The sequence below is a fragment of the Lithobates pipiens genome, unplaced genomic scaffold (assembly GCF_037356315.1).
Source record: "Lithobates pipiens isolate NorthernLeopardFrog02 unplaced genomic scaffold, aLitPip1_a1.2 Scaffold_27, whole genome shotgun sequence".
Classification (NCBI taxonomy): Eukaryota; Metazoa; Chordata; class Amphibia; order Anura; family Ranidae; genus Lithobates; species Lithobates pipiens.
The window spans coordinates 175,505,928-175,529,808 of NW_027507788.1; the positions used below are offsets into that span (position 1 = coordinate 175,505,928).

The following is a 23,881-nucleotide window of genomic DNA, read 5'->3' on the forward strand; positions in this document are numbered from 1 at the left end:
TCCTCTGTCAGGGAATCGGGAAGTGAAGCATGACTGCTTCACTGCCCGGTTCCCTACTGCGCATGCGCGAGTCGCGCTGCGCGTCTCTCTTGGTCCCCCACTGTGTCTCTGGGAACTGTGTGTTTCCCAGAACACAACGGGGGGCGGGGCATCTGCGGGGGTTCTGCGGCGGTCTGGCCGGAAGTGTGTGCAGTTACCTGGATTATCCAGGTAACTGCACCCCCCCTCCCCCCTGAAAGGTGCCGATTGTGGCACCGGAGGGGGGGAGGGATCAGAATAGCGGAACTTCCCCTTTAGGGTGAAGAACCGCTTTAAGACTGGGGCAGGAGCGACGTCAGCGGTAAAACGACGCTAGTGGCCGAAAAAAACATCCACAAAGCGACGCAGCAGTGCTATGCCGGCGGTATAGCCGCGCTGCCCCATTGATTTCAATAGGTAGGAGTGGTGTATACCCTGCTCCTTCACCACTCCAAAGATGCTGCTAACAAGACTTTTTTTTGGCATCCTGACAGCGCACTGCTCCACTGTGAAAGCCCTTTTTTTTTTTTTTTGCTGTACTGCCTGAAAAGTGCCCCAGTGTGAAAGGAGCCTTATGCATTCTATGCATTAAGGTGAAATACGTTAAATTTTTTATCTGCCCCCAGAGCCCCCCCTTTTTCTTGAGCCCATCCTTTCCAGCGACATGCACAAGCCCTATCCTCATTGGCTCCCGCTGCTGTCAATCAAATCCAGTGACACAGGAGCAAGGGGCCCGAGTCCCGCTGTCTGTGTCAATGGACGCAGCAGTGGGACTCGGGAGCATGCCCACACGGGTGCGCCCATGGAAAGATGCTCTCTGTGGGGGCTCCCGATGATGGGGGGGGGAGCCAGGAGCGCTGGCGGGGGAACCCCTGAAGAGGCGAATCGGGGCTGCTCTGTGCAAAACCCTTGCACAGAGCAGGTAAGTATAACATGTTTATTTTTATAAAAAAAAAAAATCGAACCTTTACAATCCCTTTATGTTAAAAATGTTTAGGCATCGGCTCCCCCCACCCCCCTGATTCGATCCAGTGGTGTCCCATCTAGCCATTGGCTTCCATTCCTGTCAATCAAAGCCAGTGATGAGGGAGTCCCACTGTCTGTGTCTATAGAGGCAGGCAGTGGGGTTCAGGAGCAGGCCTGCACAAGTGCCCTCTGGGAAGCAGCTTTATATGGAGGAACTAACTAGAGAGAATGAGCCAGGGGAGCCTGAGAAGAGGAAGTTTAGGGCCGCGCTGTGCAATTCCGTTGTACAAAGCATCTATAAACCTCTTTGTTAAAAAAAAAAATTGCATTTTCAATCACTTTACCTTGAAGAAAGTTTTACTAAAAAAAAACCTTTGACCTCTCCTAACAATTTTGTTCTTACTGAACAATGCATGAATGACTGCCTCAATGCGGAGTAGCGTGGAGGCAATCAGTCTGTGGCAATACTGAGGTGTTATGAAAGCCCAGGTTTCTTTGATAGCGGCCTTCAGCTCGTCTGCATTCTTGGGTCTGGTGTCTCTCATCTTCCTCTTGACAATACCCCACAGATTCTCTATGGAGTTTAGGTCAGGTGAGTTTACTGGCCACAGGCAATTATGATTAGGGGAGTCATATAATCTGCTGGTGTTGGCCCACTACTGTGTTTTATCAAGTCCAAAGTCAGAGCAGCCCTCTACCAGCAAATTCTAGAGCACTTCATGCTTCCCTCTGCTGACCAGCTTTATGGAGATGCTGATTTCATTTTCCAGCAGTACTAACCTGCCCACACTACCAAAAGTACCAATATCTGGTTTAAAGGTAAACCCACTAAAAAAATAAATAAAAGAACCCTGCAAGACAAAAGCATAATGAGCTAGTATGCATAGCATACTAGCTCATTATGAAATACTAACTTTAGATCGAAGCCCCCACTGCGGTGCCTGTACTCTCCTCTGGCTGGCAACATCGCTCCCGGAGTTATTTCTGGGTATCGCGGGCTCCGGTGCTGTTATTGGCCAGAGCCACGATGACGTTACTCCCGGGCAATGCGCCCAGGAGCCGCCGGTAAGGGCACACAGCTGAAGCAACGGTGCAAACGAGCCGTTGCTTCAGTGCGCATGTGCCCTTGACGTCAGCACATGCTGATAGAGGGGATATCTCTTAAACCGTGCAGGTTTAGGAGATATCCAGGGTAGCTACAGGTAAACCTCGTTATAACCTTACCTGTAGTGAAAAGTGGATTGTAAGGGTTTACAACCACTTTACACCCTTACAAACCACTTTGACCTACAGGTAAGCCTAGATTACGGCTTATCTGTAAGTCGAAGAAATATCTCCTAAACCTACACAGTTTAGGAGATATTTACTAAAAGACCGTCACAGCTGTCTATGGCGCGCAGTTGCACTATCACCGTTAGCAGCATGCCGCTGCTAATGGCGATATGTGTGGCGGCTCCCGTGCGCATGCGCGGGAGTGACGTCATTGCTACTCCGGCACTGTGAGTGGCCGGAGCAGCGATACCCGGAAGAAGATGGATGCTCCGGACTACAGGGGACAGCGGTGACATCGCTGGCTCCTGTGTCAGGCAAGTGACACATAATGGGCTACTATGCGATGCATAGTAGCCCATTATGCTTTACCTTTGCAGGGAGACAAAGAGGAAGTAACACCCATCAGAGTTTACTTCCTATTTAATAATCATGGTATCACTGTGCTTGATTGGCCGGAAAACTTACCTGACCTAAATCCCATAGAGAATCTGTGGGGTATTGTCAAGAGGAAGATGAGACACCAGACCCAAGAATGCAGACGAGCTGAAGGCCGCTATTGCAGCAGCCTGGGCTTCCATAACACCTCAGCAGTGCCACAGGCAGATTGCCTCCATGCCATGCCGCATTGATGAAGAAATTCATGCAAAACTGTATATAAAAAAACTGTTCATACGGTACATGGACATACTTTTCAGTAAGCCAACATTTCTGTATAAAAAATCTTTTTTTATTGGTCCTATGTAATATACTAATTTTCTGAGATTGTGAGTTTTCACTCGCTGTAAGCCATAATCGTCAAAATTAAAAGAAATAAATCCTTGAAATATATCACTCTGTGTAACGTATCTATATAAAATATGAGTTTCACTTTTTGAATTGAATTACTGAAATGAATACATTTTTTTGATGATATTGTAATTTCATGAGATGCGCCTTTAGGTAAGATGTCAGAAGTGCAGTTGGGTGACGAGGATGTGGCGTAATATGAGGACAATTGATGGGACAAATGCATTACACCCCTCCTAGACCATACATGCATAAAGAGCCCACTATATCAGCAGGGCACACTGCCCCACAACACAAAGCATTAAGCAGCCCATTCAAAATAAATGGAACCACAATACATAAATATGTGCAAGCTGCACTTCTGCATGTTTGTAAAAAAAATATATATATATATTATATACATACACACACACAGGTAGAGGGAGGGTACCCTAATAGAATTTTTTTATAGCTTCCCAGTTGTGACTGTAACTTGTTACTAAAGCCCTCATTAGCTGTGCATTATTATTACATTATACATACTGATGAAATGTGGTTATACATCACCTGGAGGTTCGGTTATAGGCTCACTTTATTAAAATGATTGATGTTCTGTCACAAGCCTCATTGCAGCAATTATTCACCATGTCATTTCATTTTCCAGGTATCTTTCACCAGGTTTTCACATACCACCTTTGCAGAAAGACGGAGAGAGCTGATGTGCGTTCACATGTATGATGCAGTTGTACATAACGGGGTCCTATTTTCCACAGAGATGTTGTAAATTGGACTACAGATTAAAGAGCAGGACCAGTGGACTGTTTGAAATGAGCGCTCTAGGTAAGGAAACATGTATTGAGAGAAATAGGCTAGCTGCCCTCTGGCTGGAAATGCTAGTTGCCTGGCAGTCTCAATACCTTCTGCTGTAAAAGCAATGAAGAATGTACAGGCTAAGACACAACTTAAAAAAAGGCAAAAGTCAACAACCTGTTTGCATTTGATGCCTTCTAAAGTCGCTGACCAGGATAAGCAATGCAGCCTGTAAAATCAGAATTCTGACTCTGACAGAACTCAGATCTATCATTCTTGATCAGTGACTCGAACTTGAAACCAGTGGCCTGGTATAACAGACAGACATCTAGCATTTTCAGAAGCAGCATTCGGCATTGTTGGTCTGCCATAGTTTCTCGGTGCAGGTTTCCTCTCCTGACAAATGGAATTTTCTTGACAACGTGACACTTTTTTTTTTTTTTTTTTTTTTACATTTTATTTTCTAATAAAAAATAAATAAAAAATGCTAACTGTGTGTTACTAAAAGATCTATATAATGGAACAGTACAATGGATGTGTATTTTCTTACCCTTTTTATGCATATCATGGCATCATTCATACAGTGAGAGTTTCCCACACTTCATATCGCTGTGACGCCCATACTAGAAAAGGGGAGTCTGGCTGTCACTAGTACAGGAAAGTACAGACTAAAATGGATGCTTGGTGATCATTTTTTGTACCCACTCAGCAACCCCCACCACCACCACCCAACACTGGGTTTGAAAGATTACAATAAACTGAAGAGCTCAGTGCACATAACCGTGTTCTGTAGGCATGCTGAATTAAACGCTGCCCATGGCCATAAAAGAACCCCACTTTTCCCAGCGGGAGAGCCATCAGAGTGGTGGAGAATTGTTGCCTAGATTAACAGAGGTTCTATATACTCTCTTGTAGAGCTGCACAATTAATTGTTAAAAAATCATGATCTCTATTCAACCCCTCTGAGATCTCTATTGCAGAGTTTGCCCATTCTTTCATGTAACAAGTGGAGAGACTTATCTCTTCACTCAGCTGTCATAAGAAAACATCTGGGCAGTCTGCCAAGTTTTCAACATGAAACATTGAAATTGACTCCTCCTTTCTTAAATCAAAGAGAGAAACTGTGTGAAAAAAAATCCAGGCAGTCTGCCAAGTTTTTAAACAACTGTAAATGCAGGAAGTTTAATCACTGAAAGTCTAAATCTTTTTCTGACACTGGTTTCTTAAGTTAAAATCAATATTTTTTGCTAGAAAATTACTTGGAACCCCCAAACATATATATTTTAGCGGAGACTCTAGGGAATAAAATGCCAATAGCTGCAATATTTTATGTCACGCTGTATTTGCCCAGCGGTCTTTCAAACGCAATTTTTTGGGGAAAAAATACACTTCAATGAATAAAAAAAAAAAAAGAAAAATTAAAGTTAGCCCAATTTTTTTTTTGTTTTAATGTGAAAGATGATGTTACATGAGAGAATTGTGATCTATCTTCTAAGCAAAGAAATTGTGATTCTCATTTTAGCCAGAATCGTGCAGCTCTACTCTCTCTTGTATCTGTGTGTGTGTGAGCACTTAACCACTTAAGGACCGACCCTCTTTCTGAGATTTGTTATTTACAAGTTAAAATCTGTTTGTTTTTTGCTAGAAAATTACTTAGAACCCCCTAACATTATATATTTTTTTCTAACACCCTAGAGAATAAAATGGCGTCGTTGCAATACTTTCTGTCACACTGTATTTGCGCAGCGGTCATGCAAGCGCACTTTTGTGGGAAAAAATACACTTTTTTGAATGAAAAAAATAAGACAACAGTAAAGTTAACCAAATTTTTTTTATATTGTGAAAGATAATGTTACGTAAAGTAAATTGATACCCAACATGTCATGCTTCAAAATTGCGCCCGCTCGTGGAATGGCGACAAACTTTTTCCCTTAAAAATCTCCATAGGCGATTAAAAAATTGTATAGATTACATGTTTTGAGTTACAGAGCAGGTCTCTTGCTGGAATTATTGCTCTCGCTCTAATGATTGCTCTTAACAAATACTGTAGCTGCTGACTTTTTAATATAAGGACACTTACCTGTCCAGGGAACCCACAATGCTTCGCTTTCTGAATGGTCACTGCTGTCTCCTGGGACCTGTGTGTCTCCTAGATTGCTGTGGGGGGGAGTTTGCCACACAGATTGGCGATCTTTCCCCGGAATTATTTGAGTTTCCATTGACTCCTATGGGGAAACTCTCTTTGATATACGAGTGCTTTGGATTAGAAGCTTTGTTCTGGAACATATTATGCTCATAATCCAAGGAACCACTGTACAGTTGCACTCATTTTTCCCAGAGCTTAGTAAATGTGGTAAAACTCTGCTAATTTCCATCATACAATAATTTTTTTAAATTTTCTTGCATCTGCTTGGGTATTCTTTACAAAATTAAGCTTTACCGTATTTACATTTACTAAGGAAAATGAGTGGGGGGGGCACAGTGGTGTAGTGGTTATCACTCTCAACTAGCAGTAAGAAGGTCACTTGCATGTTCTCCCTGTGCCTGTGTGGGTTTCCTCTGGGTACTCCGGTTTCCTCCCACAATCCAAAGACATACAGGCTTCTGGCTTCTGTCCAAAATTGGCCCTAGTATATGAATGGGGACCTTGGATTGTGGACTCCTTGAGGATAGGGACCGATGTGGGTGTAGCAATGTACAGGGAAAGGGACAATTGTAGACACTCACTCAGGTTGAACTGGATGGACTGGTGTCTTTATTCAACCTTACTAACTATGAAACTATGAGTGCAGCTGCACTTGCAAACTACGCAGTCTATTTGCCTTTAGTAAATCCACCTCATAGTGTGCCACTTTCCCTATACTAGCCCACCTTCCCTGCACTCCCCTGACATTCTGTTCTCTTTAGGAATCAATAGCTGGGTAAGCTCTGTGTTGGCTGGTGTCCAAGCTTATACTAGGCTGATGTCACTCCTCTGCTGTGACAGTGCCCCCGGCCTGACAGTTGGCCACTTAGGCCCAAAAAATTGCTTTCCTAACACTGACCCACCTCTCAGCCAATCTGGTGCTCGGGTCTGGTTACCTGTCACCTAATCGCTGAAACAGGTACTGTGATTGGACGCCTGATAGAGAGGACCGTAGACATCGAGGAGCATGGACATGCAGGACTCCACCGTGACCCGCTGCGAGACAGTTTAGTCCCAACTCCCAGGTGCGGCACAGTAGCGGCAATTGATGGGGCACACTGGCGGCAAATGATGGGGCACAATAGCGGCAATTGATGGGCACACTGGCAGCAATTGATGGGCACACTGGCAGCAATTGATGGGCACACTGGCAGCAATTGATGGGGCACACTGGCAGCAATGGATGGGGCACAGTAGTGGCAATTGATGGACACAGTGGCAGCAATGGATGGGGCACAGTAGCTGTGTTTGGTGCAGTGGCGGCAATTTATGGGTACAGTGGCTGTATTTGATGGGCACAGTGGCTGCGTTTGGGCACAGTGGCTGCATTTGATGGGCACAGTGGCTGTGTTTGATGGGCACAGAGGCTGCAATTTATGGGGGGATTTTTTCAGTTTGTTTGCCCTACCACCCAAAAAAGTTTTGAGCACCAGCCACCACTGGAGGAGGTCACGTGCTCCTCCATACCCAGAAGTACTGCAAGTATTTGCAGTGGAGAACAGGACTAGTAAGAGATCTCACGACTGAGCCCTAAATGAGCAAAGTGACAGACTATTTCTAATGCAAACCCATTGCTTACCCTGTCTTGGGAAAAGGTACTTTTTTGCTTTAAATGGCACAGTCCACATTGGTCATCGTCCCTTTAAATCAGATTGATTGATTGATTGTCTTTTTGATCTTTGATTTTAGAATCACTTGGTCTCGGGTATGGTTAAGTTTTGGAAAGAACCAACATTTGACACCAATGACTGCCCTAGTGTTTAGTAGGGGGAAAAAAACTACTGAATATGAGCTGCAGAATCTCCGTGTTTCAATGTCGCACAGCAATCTGTAGTTTACATGGCATACTTGGCCAGCCTGCCAGAGCACACCTGTACCCGAGGGTGGAACAAGAGCTGGCTCAAGGTTGGTCATTTATTTTCCCCTCTATGCTTTTATGACATCTGGACTGCATTTATACTTTCACACCAGTGCAGGTGGTAATCCAGCTTCCTGAGCTGCTTTACTTTTTCGTTACAAACTGACATTATCTCCTATAAACAGCATAGATATGTGAACTCGAGGAAGGCTGAAGTATTCCAGCACAGGTGTAAACTGATAAGAGGTCCATATGGGGCTCTGGTGATTTTCACAAACAGAACTTTCTTTTAGTGGTATTTATTATTTAATCACCACTGGGATTTGTTTGCTAAATAAACAAAAAAAGACAACAATTTTTGAAAAAAAAAAGTTTTTCTTCGTTTGTTATACAATTTTGCAAATAAATACAAAAAAAAACAAAATATTGCCCATAGGACTTTGAAGAGAGCATGTGGTGGCCAATAAAAGTAAATATTAAAAGAGATTATATTGTCACAATTTATTGTAAATGTACGCCATCATCATATATTTGATACATAGACATAATTGTAGACCGATTTGAGAACAGCATGACAGTAGTAAAAATCATTCACATTTTTTTTTTTTTTTTTTTTTTTTTTTTTTTTTTTTTCTTTTTTTTTTAACCACTCAGTGAAATCAATTTAATAACCATGGGACCACCTCAGCTTACAGCTCAGCGTCCCTTCCATGCAGTCACATCATAGTGGCAAGTTTTTTTTTTTTTTTTTTTTTTTTTTTTTTTTTTTTTTTTTGAGAGTGTTAATGCCAGGCTAACAACCTTCATAATAACCATATCATCCCTCCGGTATCACACTCCCATCTTATCCCCCTTCTAGTTCTTACCTCGACCCCCCCCCCCCCCCCCCTCCTTCCTATCTGTGGACCACCTTATCTTGTTTTCCCTGTGAGAGTTTTAATTTCTATCTAGTTTGTACCTTATTGTATCTTGTCTACACCTATTTTAGGGCTTTCTCAACCCCTCTGAGATGAGCCATTTCTTCCTAAAATCTGCCCAACACTTCCATTTCTCTATGATTGGTATATTACTCCGCTCTTCCAAGCTGACTCTCAAACACTCCATCTTATAGGTCTTTTCTACCGCATCCACCCATTCCCACATTGACGGGGCCTCCTTCTCCTGCCATTTTTTCGGTATTAGTTTTTTACCTGCATTCAGCAAATGGGGAATCACCGATTCCTTATATTGTCTGAGCCCAATTTTTGTCCCATGGAATAACACTACCCAGGGATCAGCTTTCACCTCTTTGTTAGTAATCTCTTTAATGAAGGCTAGGATTTGGTTCCAGTACAGTTCTATTTTTGGACAACTCCACCACAGATGTGTCATCGTGCCCAACTCTTTACATCCCCGCCAACACTCCCTAACACCATCCCGCTGAAATTTACTTTTCCTCTCTGGGGTGTAGTACCATCTCGTCATACATTTGAAACTCATTTCCGCAGTTCCAGCATCTACCGCTGAGCCATGCACTAATTTAAATATTTTCCTTAATATTGTGTTATCTGGTTGTGTTCCTAGTTCCCTCCCCCATTTTTTGATGTACACAGGTACCCCCAGCTCTACTCCCTCCACCAGCGTTCTATACCATCTCGAAACAATTTTCTTTGATGTCTTTAATGAACATAATTGTTCTAAAGGAGTTAAATCTTCCGCTGTTCTAATCTGTGGGGGGAGTTTTTTAATAAAACTTGAAAGCTGTGCGTACCTCCACTCATCAATTATCATCATCTCTTTTTTTTGTGCCAACTCGTGATATGGTGCTATCCCTTCCCCTTTCATTACATCTTTTAATTTTACCTCTTCCTTGACCCAGTTTCCTCCTATCTCCTGACACCCTGGTAAAAAAAAATTATTGTGCTTTAACGCTATAAGTGGTGAATTGTATTTCCCATTAAATTGCCTATATATCTTATCCCAAATCCGCAACGTGTTTCGTGTAATGTTGTTCCCTTCCAAAAATACACTTCTCTCATGTGGTGGGTTCCAAATTTGCTTCTCCAATTTTGTTCTGCATAATTCGTGTTCCAATCTCACCCATCTTTTCTCTGTGTTATCCCTTCTACTCCATTCACTCACTCTGGACACTACAACTGCTTCATAATAAGTCTGCACGTCTGGCATTGCCACTCCACCCCTATTTTTTGGTTGTCGAAGTGTCGCGAAGGCCACCCTAGCTTTTTTATTTTTCCAGATAAATTTCATTAGGATGGTTTTTAATTTCGATAGGTATACATTGGACAAAGGTATTGGGAGCATCTGAAACCTATATAGGATCTTAGGGAATATTATCATCTTTAATGAGTTTATTCTCCCCAACCACGATAGTGGTCTATAACTACACCTTTTACATTCTGCCTGTATCTCATCTAATAACGGAATGTAGTTACAGCGGTACATTTTCCTTTCTGTTTTTGATAGTTTTATCCCTAAATATTTCAGTTCGCTCCTCCACTGGATTTTCCAATTCTGTTGCATACTTTGTGCCTCTCGCTTGCTAATATTAATATTCATTATCTCCGATTTTGACCTATTAATTTTAAAGTTTGACACTTCCCCATATTGGTCTAGTAGATTTAATAATTCTGGCATAGATGTCTTGGGGTTGTTTAAATACAATAATATATCGTCCGCAAAAGCGGAGTATTTGTATTCAACTTTTCCCACTTTCACCCCCTCTATTCCAGGGTCTCCCCTTATTGCCGCTAAAAGTGGTTCCAAAGAGAGCACAAATAGGAGGGGCGAAAGCGGGCAACCTTGCCTTGTACCCCTCTCCATCTCAAAGGACTCTGACTCACACCCATTAACTTTTATACATGTCTTTGGGTGTTCGTACAATACCTTCACCCTCTGTATCATCTTTGATCCTAACCCCATCTTCTCCAGTGTCTTAAACATAAACCCCCAGTCTACTCTGTCGAAGGCTTTCTGTGCGTCCAGCGACAGAAGCAGACTGGGGGTTCCACCCTGTCGCATCTTCTGGAGTAGGAGGAGTGTCTTTATTCCGTTGTCCTTCCCTTCCCGACCCCCTATGAATCCTGTCTGATCTGGGTGAACCAGTGTTGTCATTAAATCCTTCATTCGCTCTGCAAGTACTTTAGCATAGAGTTTTGTATCTGCGTTTAACAGCGAGATCGGCCTGTAGCTGGTGCACTGCGTGGGATCCTTGCCTTCTTTCTGGATTAATGTAATTGTTGCCATTAAATCTTCCCTACTCATTCCATATTCTTCTCCCAAACCATTCATGTACCGGCACATTTGGGGGACAAGGGCTTCTCTGAATGTTTTGTAATAAAATGTTGTAAAACCATCTGGTCCCGGGGATTTTCCTATAGCTGATTTTAATAGTGCTCTCACTATTTCTTCTTCCGAGATTGGCCTTTCGAGCATCTCCCTTTCAGTGGGGGTAATTTTAGTGAGTATAGTTTTTCCCAAGAATTCCCTAATCTTCTTCTCTTTCTCCCCGTTATTTGCACCTACCTTACTATCTGAGAATATCCCCTCAAAGTATGATCTGAAGATTTCTGCTATATCTTTGGTGGTATGGAACATTTTCCCATTTTTATTCTTAATTACCCCAATAAAATTTTTCCCTTTTTTCTTTTTTAACATTCTAGCTAGAAACTTACTTGGTTTATCTCCCCATATATATTGTTCCTTGGCCAATCCTTTAAACACCATCCTAGCTTCTTGGTCTAGAAGATCCTTCAGCTCCATCCTTGCCGTTAATATCTTTTTAAGTACCAGATCTTTTTGTAACCTACTTTTTTTATGAACCTGTTCCAACTGGTGTATCTCTCTCATTAAATTGTTGATTTTTTCGGCTCTCATTTTTTTCTTTTTAGATCCCATAGATATCAGTATCCCCCTTATATAGGCCTTATGTGCATCCCACAACGTATGGCTTTTGATTTCCTCTGTGTCGTTATGTATAAAATATTGTTCGATCGCACTCGCAATTTTTATTCTGTCCTCCTCCCCAAGCAGCAACTCTTCATTCAACCGCCATGTAGAGGTTTTCCTTCCTATCCTTGAAATATTCAAGCATAGTTTTACCGGAGCATGGTCCGAGAGGGTCATAACTTCTATCCCCGTGTCCGTCACATATTCCAATAGCCCATGGTCTATGAAAATATAGTCGATACGTGAATACGTCCCATGGACTGTAGAATAGAAGGAATAGTCACGTACCAGAGGATTCTTTACTCTCCATATATCTACTAATTGATTTTTGTACAGCTTTTGTAGTAAATTTTTATGTGCAGAGCTTCTCATCTTCTTTACATCCGATGAACTATCTACTTCCGGATTGAGGCCGAAGTTCATATCCCCCATCATAATTACATAACCTGTTTTAAAATTCATAAGTTTATTTAATGTCTTATTTAAAAAACTGATTGGATTGCTATTGGGTGCATATATATTTACCAAAGTACACTCCAGTTCCTCTAGAGTACCCTTTAGAAACAAATATCTTCCCTCTGCATCGCACATTTTTTCACTTAATTGAAATCTTGTACTTTTAGAGAACCCTATCGCTACCCCTCTACTTCTAGCCGATATGGTATCGCTATAATACCAGACCGGATAGTTGCTAGAGTACAGCCTTATGTTTGATGTGAGGGAGATATGAGTCTCCTGGAGGGATACAACGTCGGCCTCATACCGTTTTAGCTCTGCTAGGATCTTATGGCGTTTTGTTGGGGTATTCATGCCCTTAACATTATAGGACATAAATTTCAAGCCGTCTATTTTGCTGTTACCCATCTATTTGTCCTAGTGCTCCCCAGCCCTGCAAAGGTACTTTGTCTCATGTTTATTTGGGTGGTCCACATTATTTTTCTTTCTCTTTCCTCCCTAACCCCTCTTTCCACTTTACTTTCCTTCCCCCACCTTACACCCTCCCGCCTCCCTCCTCCCCCCCCCCCCCCCCTGACTCCCCGCGCCAACCCTCCCCCTCCCCCCTCCTCCCAACCCCAATGGCCTATTATCGGCCCTTGTTAGGTTAATGGTCGTACATACCCCTACCATCTCCTAATCTATTTGTTATGAGGGTTTGGGGCTTTTTCGCCTGCGCCTCTCCCGCCTCTTCCCCTGAGACGGGAGGTATTAAATTCCACATCCTTGTTTTGATTTATATCTTCCCTTCTTTCCTTCTCCTTCACCCCTCTTCCTTTCCCCAAACCCTTTCCCCCCTCCCCCTACATTGAGCCAATTATTTCCTCTTGCCAGCCTGGAAGTGCAGGCGGGCATATTCCCAATTTCTCGCAGAACTCTTCCAAATCTTCCGGGAAACTCAGCTTTGCTGATTTACCATCTTTGTTCCCTATTAAGCAAGCAGGAAAACCCCATCTGTATTTAATGTTATGGGCTTGCAGTTCGACTAACAGGGGTTTCAAAAGTTTTTTCCTTAAAAGCGTCTCGGGTGCAATGTCCGGAAATATCTGTATTTCTCTACCTTCATACACAAGTGGGGTTTTTCCCCTTAACTTTTTCCATATTTCCTCTTTTTCATCAAAAAATGTGAACCGCACAATTATATCTCTCGGTCTATCCAAATCTCCAGTTCTTGCTTTACCGATTCTATGAATTCTATCGATCCTTAGGGGGGCTCCCGTCTCATTTCCCCAGCAGGGGGATAGAATGCTATTTAGTATTGATCTTAAATCTTCCCCTTTAGTTTCCGGAATCGAGCGGAGCTTCAAGTTTTGCCTTCTGCTTCTATTCTCCTGGTCTTCCAATTTATAGAGCATATTCCTTTGTGTTAGTTGTAATATTTTTAATTGATCTGACACTTTGTTTAACTCTAAGGCTTGGAGGTCGATGCGATTTTCTGTAGCTTCTACTCTCTCTAGTAGTCCTCCTAAATCTTCTCGAAGTCCCCTAATATCTGTTTTAAATGCATTCTCCAATTTTAAGAGCATCTCCGCCATTTCTCCTTTTGAGGGGGGGAGATCTTCTGTCCTTGATTCTTCCATTTTACTACTCTCCCATTCGCTATGTGTTATTGTGTCCTCCCTGTCCTGGTGTGCTCCTCCGCCCTTATGTTTTCCTGTTCCCTTCTTGTAATCTGAGATGGTTGGTTGCCTTTTATCCGATCCCGATTCTTTGGGGCTTGCTCCTTGTGTCATATATTGTTGAATAGTCGTATCATAGCTCTTATCTTTTAAATTTCGTGAGGCTCCACTTTTCGCCATCTTGTTCGCTGATTTACTCATATTTCACTATATTTCAAACTTATATGAAACCGAGCACCCCAGTAACTCTTTCCTTTTAGTCCTGAATCCTCATTGAAGTCGCTTCCTCCTGCGATTCGCCTTCTATGTGGCTAATTAATCCTATTTATCTCTTTGCTCCCCAATTTTGCTTAGGGGTTACCAACCTACCTCCTACCATATGCCTGTGTTCCACTGGCTGACTGCCCGGGGGTCCCTCACAGTTGACTTCCTCTCTCAGTAGATTAATACTGCACCCCGTTATTATTACTTTAACAGCTTCCCCAAGTTATTACCCCCTCTAAATGGTATAAATATATATCCTGGGGGGATGTTTTGCTTAGACTAAGGGCGACCTCGTGTTGTGCCAACCCTCCCCTAGGCATAGGCCTGTGGAACCTGGGGAGCGCAGAGTCGTCCGAATATGTTATCGAGTGTCTTTAGCAACGTGCCATCTTGATATACCAGGCCCAGTACAAGGAGAATTGACAGACAGGCTGTAAGAATTGGCCCCCAAGCCTTATTTCAAACGTATACCCCACAAGAAGGAAAGAAAGGAAAAAAAAAAAATTAGATATATAAGAGGTCCGGGGGTAAATGCGCATTGATCTGAGAACAGGTCCCGGAATCAACTCATGCGACTTTTCACCGTGCTGTTTAAGATGTACAATGTCATGTATAATTGAGGTAGTCTGTCTTGTTTTGTTCAGTTTGTCTGCTGCAGAGACAATACGCATCTATCCCATAGAGCCATCAATATCTTGGGGCTGCACCTTTAAATTTCCTGCCCCAGATATATCCAGCCATGCGTTTGGGCCTAAAAATGTGTGGTAGCGAATACATCCCGTTACAGTTTATTCATCCTTGCTATATCTTCTTCTAGGATTCTTTAAATCAGATTTGCTTCTCTGATCACCTCCAAGCATGCCAGAGAAAAAAAGAGCGGAAAAAAAAATGCTTTTTCTAACTCATTCCGTTATGTCCGTGCTCTAATATGTATAAACTGATTCTGCAATCAATGTTGCTCACAGGTGGGGATACTTCTCTCAGCAGGTGCAATCTCAACAGGATAAAAGTGGACCCTCAGAGGCTTCCTCCACATATCTATATGCGACTCTCCTTGTCAATATGTGTTTATCGCCATAATTTTTAGAACCATGCGACTTTTCCAACGTGTTGTTTCACATGTGTAATTGTCATATGCGATTTTTGGGATAGTCTGTGATGTATTAATCAGTTTTATCTTGCGGGGATAATAATGTGTCAACCCAGCGGATCTACCACTGTCTTAGGACATTGCCTTCTAGGTTCCTGACTCAAAATAAATCAAGCAGCTTTCGATATAGGCATATGTGAAAAAACTGCAGTCCTGTTTATGGTTTATCCGGCCATGCAAAAAAAAAAAACTTCCCTTTAGGACACTTGAGGTTCAACTCTACTCAGCGGGAACACCCAGCCACATTAGTGCACACCTTACATCAAACGCTTTAACCATCTATGTATGCAAGACTCCCCTTACCAGCTTAGGCTGTCTCCATTTTCACATTGATTGCTTTCCCCTATATACATATATATTACTCTGCCGAGACATTGTGATGTTAATGAAGTTACCGTCCTTTTCTCTGCTGTATCTCCTGCTAGAAACATCCCCGGATACCTCCGAAGTCCTGATGCTTAGACGAGGAAATCAGCTGTGCGGGGGAACGAGGGGGGGGCCATCCGGAGAGCTGTGAGGGTCAGGTAGTGTTCTGTTCCAAGGGCTGTGGAATACTGCTACACCGCTCCGAGCTACTGCCCCGTGGGCTCCCGCATGGCTGGGCTGGGGTCTCTCACCTCCCCGCTCCAAGCCATGTCCTGCTTCTTGTTCGTCGGTGCGGTGTGCTGTAGCGCTGGCGGCCCCTCCCCTCGGGCGGACGTTACGCCCTCTCGTCACTCATCCGCCCCAGCTGATCATTCACATTTTAACATAAGTTGATATAAAACAGCATCTGTGACTCATAACTCAACGCGGTTTGTGAGCAAAGCTCGCTTCTTCAGGAGTGGGTTTATATATATTGTATAAGCTGGAAAAAACAAAATCCAAAGAGGAGTAATCTCACAGGAGGCTGTAGCCAGATGTGTCTGACATGGGAGCTGAAGGGGTGAAGCTAGCCGAAACCGACGGTGATGCAGAATATGGGAGACCGTGATAGATTCCTTCATGTACCTCAGTGTCCATCCTCATGTATGGCACAGTGGAGGTGTGTCCTCCATGTGTGGATGAAATCATAGAAAAATGGCTAGCTAGCTTCACCCCTTCAGCTCCGATGTCAGACACATCTGTCTACTGCCTCCTGTGAGATCACTCCTCTTTGGACTTTGGTTTCTCCAGCTTATGCAATCCATATATACCCATTCGTGAAGAAGCAAGCTTTGCTTGCAGAATGCATTGAGTTGTGATAATAGGTAATTTTTCTCCTTTGCTGATAAGGCATCACTTATGGGCAGTGATAGGTGCCACTGATAAGCACTGATGGGCGGCACTTAAGGGCACTGGTAGGTGGCAATAATGGGCACTGGTAGGTGACACTGAGAGGCAGCACTGATCGGTGGCACTGATAATGAGGCACGGATGAGCAATGATTGTTAGCACTAGTGGGCACTGGTAGGTGGCACTGGTGGCTACTGATAGATGGCACTGATGAGGCAGCCGCAGCTCTCTGTTTGAGGGACCCATATTCCTCTGACAGAAGCCGTTGGTCAGCTTTTTTTTCCCCCTCACGCTGACAACGTGAGGGGAAAAAAAAACAATTACAGATCTTCTGTTTACATCACGTGATCAGCTGATCGCGTAGTAAGGGGCCGGTATTGACCCCTTACTCCGGTCTGTGATCATAGAGCGCGCCACACCCTAAGCACAGGCAGCTCATGCACGGGAGGACGTCCACGGACTCCCACCCGGCAATTAAGGCCTGCGCTGTAGCTGTCTTTCGACTATAACACGGCGGCAAGTAGTTAAAAGTAACACTCACGAAAACAATGAAAAATGTGGCCCTTATAATAAAGAAATGTAATGCAGCGTACACACGACCGGACTTTCCGGCAGACTAGGTCTGACGGTCTTCCCGATGGACTTTCGGCGGAGCTCCGATGGATATTATGAACGAATGGACTTGGCCACACACGTACGGACTAAGTCCATTCATTTTGAACGTGAAGTCTGCTGGAAAGTCCGGTCGTGTGTACGCGGCATAAAACATGCCTATTCTGCTGCTAAAGGGCTATATCCCTTTTCAGCAGGGCTCCCAACCGTCAGTAAATTTACTGACAGTTTGTAAAAATCTGTGACTTTTTACAACTGTCTAAATATCAGGGGCTGATAAATTGTCGCGCTGTGTTGATGTTTTATGTGTAAACCAGGCAAATTATTTGTTATGGGTATTATCAGTGTTTACAATTGTCTTCGTTTTTAATAGAGTTCTGTATTTTCTCTGGTTGTCAGTAAAAAAAAAAATAGCTTCGTCAGTAAATGTTCCATGTTTTGCCAGTAAAACATGCTGCGGGAGGTTGGCAACACTGCTTTTCAGATTCTTCAAAAACTGGCATTTCCAAGATTGATGATTTATTGGTCCCCTGCCACACTCTTTGGTTCCCACTAAGCCCTATGTCACTACTGATTCCTGTAGGGCAGGGGTCTCAAACTGGTGGCCCTCCAAACTGTTGCGGAACTACAAGTCCCATCGTGCCTCTGATTATGGGAGTCATGCTTGTAACTGTCAGCCTTGCAATGCCTCATGGGAATTGTAGTTCTGCAACAGCTGGAGGGCCACCGGTTTGAGACCCCCGCTGTAGAGACATGGGGAGCGGGTCAAAGGAAGGAACAACACATGGCAGAGAATCGGGACATATTAGAGGTCAGCGGGAGGAACCACGGTGTTGTGACCAAGAGTGTGACGCTACCAGAATCCTGAGCGTCAGATTGTAATGAATCTTCAAGGAACATTTTGATGGTGTTGGCAGCAGAAGAGGCGAGTATTACATTTCTTCCTTACAGTGGGCACACCTTTCATTGTTTTTCCATTTTAGCGTTTTTAGAGTTATTTTTGCTTGAAGTTTTTATCTGCTGATATTTTGCCTTCATTGGTTCAGCACTCCATGCTCATCCAATGTCAAGTGAAAACGAATGCTAACCTAATCTGCATGCTTATATCAGGTCAGTAACTCAGAACTTTTAAAGTTAGAGACAGACAGGCAACTAATATTATGCTCATTAAAAAAAAATGTTAAAGGGGTAAAACACAAACGTGGTGGGTGTGTAGTCTAGAGGAGTTACAAGACTTTCTGCAGCTCAGGAAATGTGCAAAAGTCTTTCCATGTGCATGTATTGTGGTTTGTACATGTAAATAGTAGTTTGACACATAAACAAAACAGCATGCTTCCTCTAACAGGACATTCCTGTTTTTTTTGAAAATGGGGTGGAGCCTTTGCAAAGGGGCGTTACATTTGCCTTAGGCAGCATGGTGTATAAATACAGCTCTGCTTTTAAAGATATTAATAATGTGTAATCGAGTTTATGAGGTCATTCCTACTGCCAGATGAAGAAATTGCAATAGGTCTGTATCTGTAGATATAAGGTGCTCTGCCATTAGAGAAAGTTGTGTGTTTTCAACTGATTTTCATTAACCACTAAGATCCCTTTGACACTGGGGGCATTTTTCAGGTGCTACAGCGCTAAAAATAGCGCCTGAAAAAAACGGCTCCATTTACTCCAGCGTGAAAGCCTGAGCGGTGTGCTGGCAGGGCGTCACAAAAAGTCCTGCCAGCAGCTTCTTTGGAGCGGTGAACTCACTGCTGCTCCACAGCCGCTCCCAATGGAAATGAAGCCAAAGTGGCGTTTTGTCGGCGGATTTAACCCCTTTTCGGCCGCTAGCAGGGGTTAAATCCTCCCTGCTAGCGGCCGAATAGCACCACTAAAACGATGGTACCGCTGACGCCCGAGGCGGCTCGGTGTGAAAGGGGTCTTAAGGACTGGGCCTGTTTTTTACATTTGGTTTTTGCAAGTTCAAATTTATTTTTTTGCTAGAAAATTACTTCAAACCCCTAAACATTATATATATTTTTTTCAGACACCCTAGAGCAGTGATGGCGAACCTTGGCACCCCAGATGTTTTGGAACTACATTTCCCATGATGCTCATGCACTCTGCAGTGTAGTGCAGCATTATGGGAAATGTAGTTTCAAAACATCAGGAGTGCCAAGGTTCGCCATCACTGCCCTAGAGAATAAAATAGCGGTCGTTGCAATACTTTGGGGTTTATTTACTAAAGGCAGATCCACTTTGCACTGCAAGTGCACTTGGAAGTAAAGTCGCTGTAGATCTGAGGGGGACATGCAAAAAAATAAAAAAACAGCATTTGCACATGATTGGACGATAAAATCAGCAGGGCTTCCACTCAATTCAGATCTTCCCCTTAGATTTAGAGCGACTGCATTTCCAAGTGCACTTGCAGTGCAAAATGGATTTACCTTTCGTAATTAACCCCCTTTATGTCTCACTGTATTTGTACAGCGGTCTTACAATTTTTTTTTTTTAAATAAGAAAAAAAGTAAAGTTATCCCAATTTTGTTTTATATTGTGAAAGATAATGTTATGCCGAGTAAATTGATACCCAACATGTCATGCTTCAAAATTTCACCTGTTCGTGGAATGGCGACAAACTTTGACACTTAAAAATCTCCATAGGCAAAGTTTAAAAAATTCTACTGGTTACCAGTTTTGAGTTAGAGGAGTTCTTTTGCTAGAATTATTGCTCTCACTCTAAGGATTGCGGCGATACTCCACATGTGTGGTTTGAACACCGTTTACATATGCGGGCACGACTTACGTATGCATGGTGGGATGGGGCACTTTCGTTTTTTTTTTGTTTTTTTTTCTTATTTAATTTACTTTTTTTTTTTTTTTACACTATCCCTTTAAAAAAAAAATTTGGATCACTTTTATTCCTGTTACAAGAAATTTAACCACTTCAGCCCCAGAAGAATTGACCCCCTTCCTGACCAGAGCACTTTTTGCGATTCGGCACTGTGTAGCTTTAACTGACAATTGCGCAGTCATGCGACGTAGCTCCCAAACAAAATTGACGTCCTTTTTTTCCCACAAATAGAGCTTTCTTTTACACCCCTTTCACACCAGGGCGTTTTGCAGGTGCTATAGCGTTAGAAATAGCGCCTGCAATCCACCCTAAAGAAGCTGCACCATTGTGTGTAGTGTGAAAGCCCCGAGGGAAAGAAAAAAGTCCTGCCAGCAGCTTCTTTGGAGCGGTGAAGGAGCGGTGTGTTCAAATAATTTATTACAATCTGTCTCTCTGGAGAATAAATATCCTGTGCCTTCAAAGCCCACCCTATAGGGGATCTTCAGGTAAATGACACTGGCAGTGAAGGGGCTAACCACTAGGAGTTAGTGTCGGGGTTAAGTGTGCCCTGGGGAGTGTTTCTAACTGTGGAGGGGCGTGGCTACGTGTGACACATCACTGATCTCTACTCCCGATCACAAGGAGCAGAGATCAGCGACACTGTCACTAGGCAGAACGGGGAGATGCTTGTTTACATTAGCATCTCCCCGTTCTTCCTCCCCGTGAGGCGATCGTGGGTATCCCCGTGGCGATCGAGTCCACGAGACCCGACTCGGGGAGCTTGCCGAGGGCGTGCACCGCTGGCCACCTCTTAAAGGGCCATGTACAGGTACGTTAGTTTGCCTGTACAAGCCCTTTTGCCGACGTATATAGGCGTGAGGCGGTCGGCAAGAGGTTAACCATCTTTTTTTTTAATGTGAGATGTGAGAACGTTTCACATTTACACTTAAATGCAATAAAAAAAATATTGTAGCTACAGGCGTCATTCAGCTATCACCACTGAACATCCATGACATCATATCACGTACTGCTGGCGCAAAGTGGTTATGCCCTGGGGACGGAGGCAAAACATGTTGAGGACGTGGCCAGGATGAAGCTGAGGCTGCTACGGAATAAAACCCACTCCATGCTGCCAAATATATGTGTATGGCCAGCAGGAAGGGATAAAAGGGATTTGTTTGCATCCCCAATAGGCGCACTGACATGATTGGCTTTACAAGGAAAAGTCAACGTTTTAAGTGCAAACAGTTTCAGTTGTATCTAACTTTTTTTTTTTTTCTTTCTTTTTTTGTGGCTTGAAGTGCCTCTTCAATCTTTTTAACACACATTTTGATATCCTGCAAGATGCCTCCTAATCTGTATGTCTGTTCTCTGCTCTGTACGCTTCCACCACGATGATTGCAGGAGCCGTGTGTGTGACAAGCCATGCACAGACCCTCTGTTTTCCAGTGGGGGAGCTTAGCGTACAGATCTGGTTCCCAGGTGCCACCTCACTTCTCATACGATAATACCGGTTTGGTGACTCCATGAGAAGATACGGGGTAAGTCAGGAGTGGGAGCTGTCTCCGCGTGATTGTAAGAGGCGTGGTAGTGATTCATGAACTGAGATCCCCAACCTTTCACTATATACAGCTGCTGCTTATCGAATCACTTTGTGTTTTCTGTAGTAATGTGACAGTTTGTACATATCCTGCTTCTAGAAAAATTAACCGGTATTGCTTCTTTTCTAGTGTTGTGTCACAATACATACAGTATACTGAAACCTAGAACTGGTGCTGCCTCCTCTCTAAGGGCTCAATCAGACAGGCAATTAAGCCCGTCGCCCGTGCAGAGCCGCTGGCAGATGCCTTCACCTCGGAGCTGTGTGCAGGCAGCCCATAGAAGGGGATGCATACTCAGCGCCGACATGGATACAATTGGCTGTCAAAGTTTGATATGCCGGCAGGAGCTGGTGCACAACAAAAAAAAAATTAGTTTCGTTTCTTTACGTTTCCGTTGTTTTGTAACGATTTGTAATTTCGTAAGAACAAAATAAAGACATTTACTTCCTGCAAACACCTAGACGTTTTCAAAAAACACTATAAAAAATATGGGGATTTGGTCACACCGTATTGCTATATGGTGTTTAAGCCCACTTACTGCGACAAAGTACCCCATGGTTAGCGGGTCCTACATTATCCATAGATTGGGAGATCCTGCTTCTCTGAACCATGGGAGCCATACAGTTCTCTATATGGGAGAACTAGAGGTCTCCACCTATGACACAGGTGGACACTAATGAGAGGCACTGGTGAGGGATTTGGGTGCTCCTCATCCAAAAGAATTTGGTCAGAATACATACAATAGACAAACAAGATATTTGGGGGGCACACTCTAAAAGTGGCATTAACCACTTCCCTTCCGCTGTATTGTCATATGGCACCCGCAGGAGCCCTTCGTCCCTCCAGGCGGGCGACATATGACATCCTGGGATTCCCTGCATTGCCGTCAGCCCCATTGGGTCCCGATGCGAGGGCCCGTCGGCCGCGATGTCCGCCGGGCACTCGCGATCGCTCGTCACAGAGCAGGGACATGGATCTGTGTGTGTAAACGCACAGATCCACGTGCTGTCAGGTGAGAGGAAACAGATCCGTGTGTTGCCATTACAGAGGAAAACAGATCAGTCTCCTCCACTTGTGAGTCTCCTCCCCCTACAGTTAGAATCACTCCCAAGGACACACAGTTAACCCTTTGATCACCCTCTAGTGTTAACCCCTTCCCTGCCAGTCACATTTATACAGTAATCAATGCATTTTATAGCACTGATCGCTGTATAAATGTGAATGGTCCCAAAATAGTGTCAAAAGTGTCCGATATGTCTGCTGCAATATCGCAGTCACGATAAAAATCGCAGATCGTCGCCATTACTAGTAAAACAAATAATAAAAATGGCATAATTCTATCCCCTATTTTGTAGATGCTATAACTTTTGCACAACCTAATCAATATACGCTTATTGCTATTTTTATTTTATTTTTTACCAAAAATATGTAGAAGAATATATATCAGCCTAAACTGAGGGAAAAAAAATCGTTTTTTTTTAAACAAATTGGGATATTTATTTATTTTAGCAAAAGGTAATAAAAATATTGTTTTTTTTTTCAAAATTGTCGCTCTTTTTTTGTTTATAGTGCAATAAATAAAAACCGCAGAGGTGATCAAATACCACCAAAATAAAGCTCTATTTGTGAGGAAAAAATGATCAAAATGAATTTGGGTATGACTTCACAATTCTCATTCAAAATGTGACAGTGCTGAAAGCTGAAAATTGGCCTGGGCAGGAAGGGGATGAAAATGCCAAGTATGGAAGTGATTAAAGATGGTGCAGCCATAAGACCATACAACAGAACAAAATATTACAGCGCACACATGCAAAAAAGACATTTACTTCCTGCAAGGCTATTTAAAACACCTAGATATTTTCAAAAAAACACTATAAAAAAAACATGGGGGGTTGGTCACACCATATTGCTATATGGGGCTTAAGCCCACTTACTGCGACAAATGTGGGGTAGTGGGTAGTGTTAGTGGGTCCTACATTAGCCATAGACTAGGTGTTTTAAATAGCCTTGCAGGAGGTGAATGTCTTTTTTGCATGTGTGCACTGTAATATTTTGTTCTGTTGTATGGTCTTATAACTGCACCATCTTTATTGCATCTTTTAGGGTGTACCCCCCAAACATCTTGTTTGTTCGTAATTTCGTAAGATGTGAGTTTTCATATACGGACTCGTTTGTATTTTTGTAACCAATATATTTTCTTTGATACGAAATGATTCATGGTTTGGTTAAGTCGAATTTTCTTTGATTCGAAATTCGTA

General features: G+C 43.2%; 1 protein-coding gene across 1 annotated transcript in view; it reads left to right on the forward strand.

Annotated features, from left to right (window-relative positions):
• The window catches only part of PPIH (peptidylprolyl isomerase H), a 53,082-nt gene extending 48,797 nt beyond the window's left edge, over positions 1-4,285 (forward strand). The window contains exon 10 of the mRNA XM_077457924.1: positions 3,686-4,285. The gene's annotated coding sequence lies outside the window, so the exon portion shown is untranslated. The remainder of the gene's footprint in view (positions 1-3,685) is intronic.
• Positions 4,286-23,881: the final 19,596 nt, after the last annotated feature.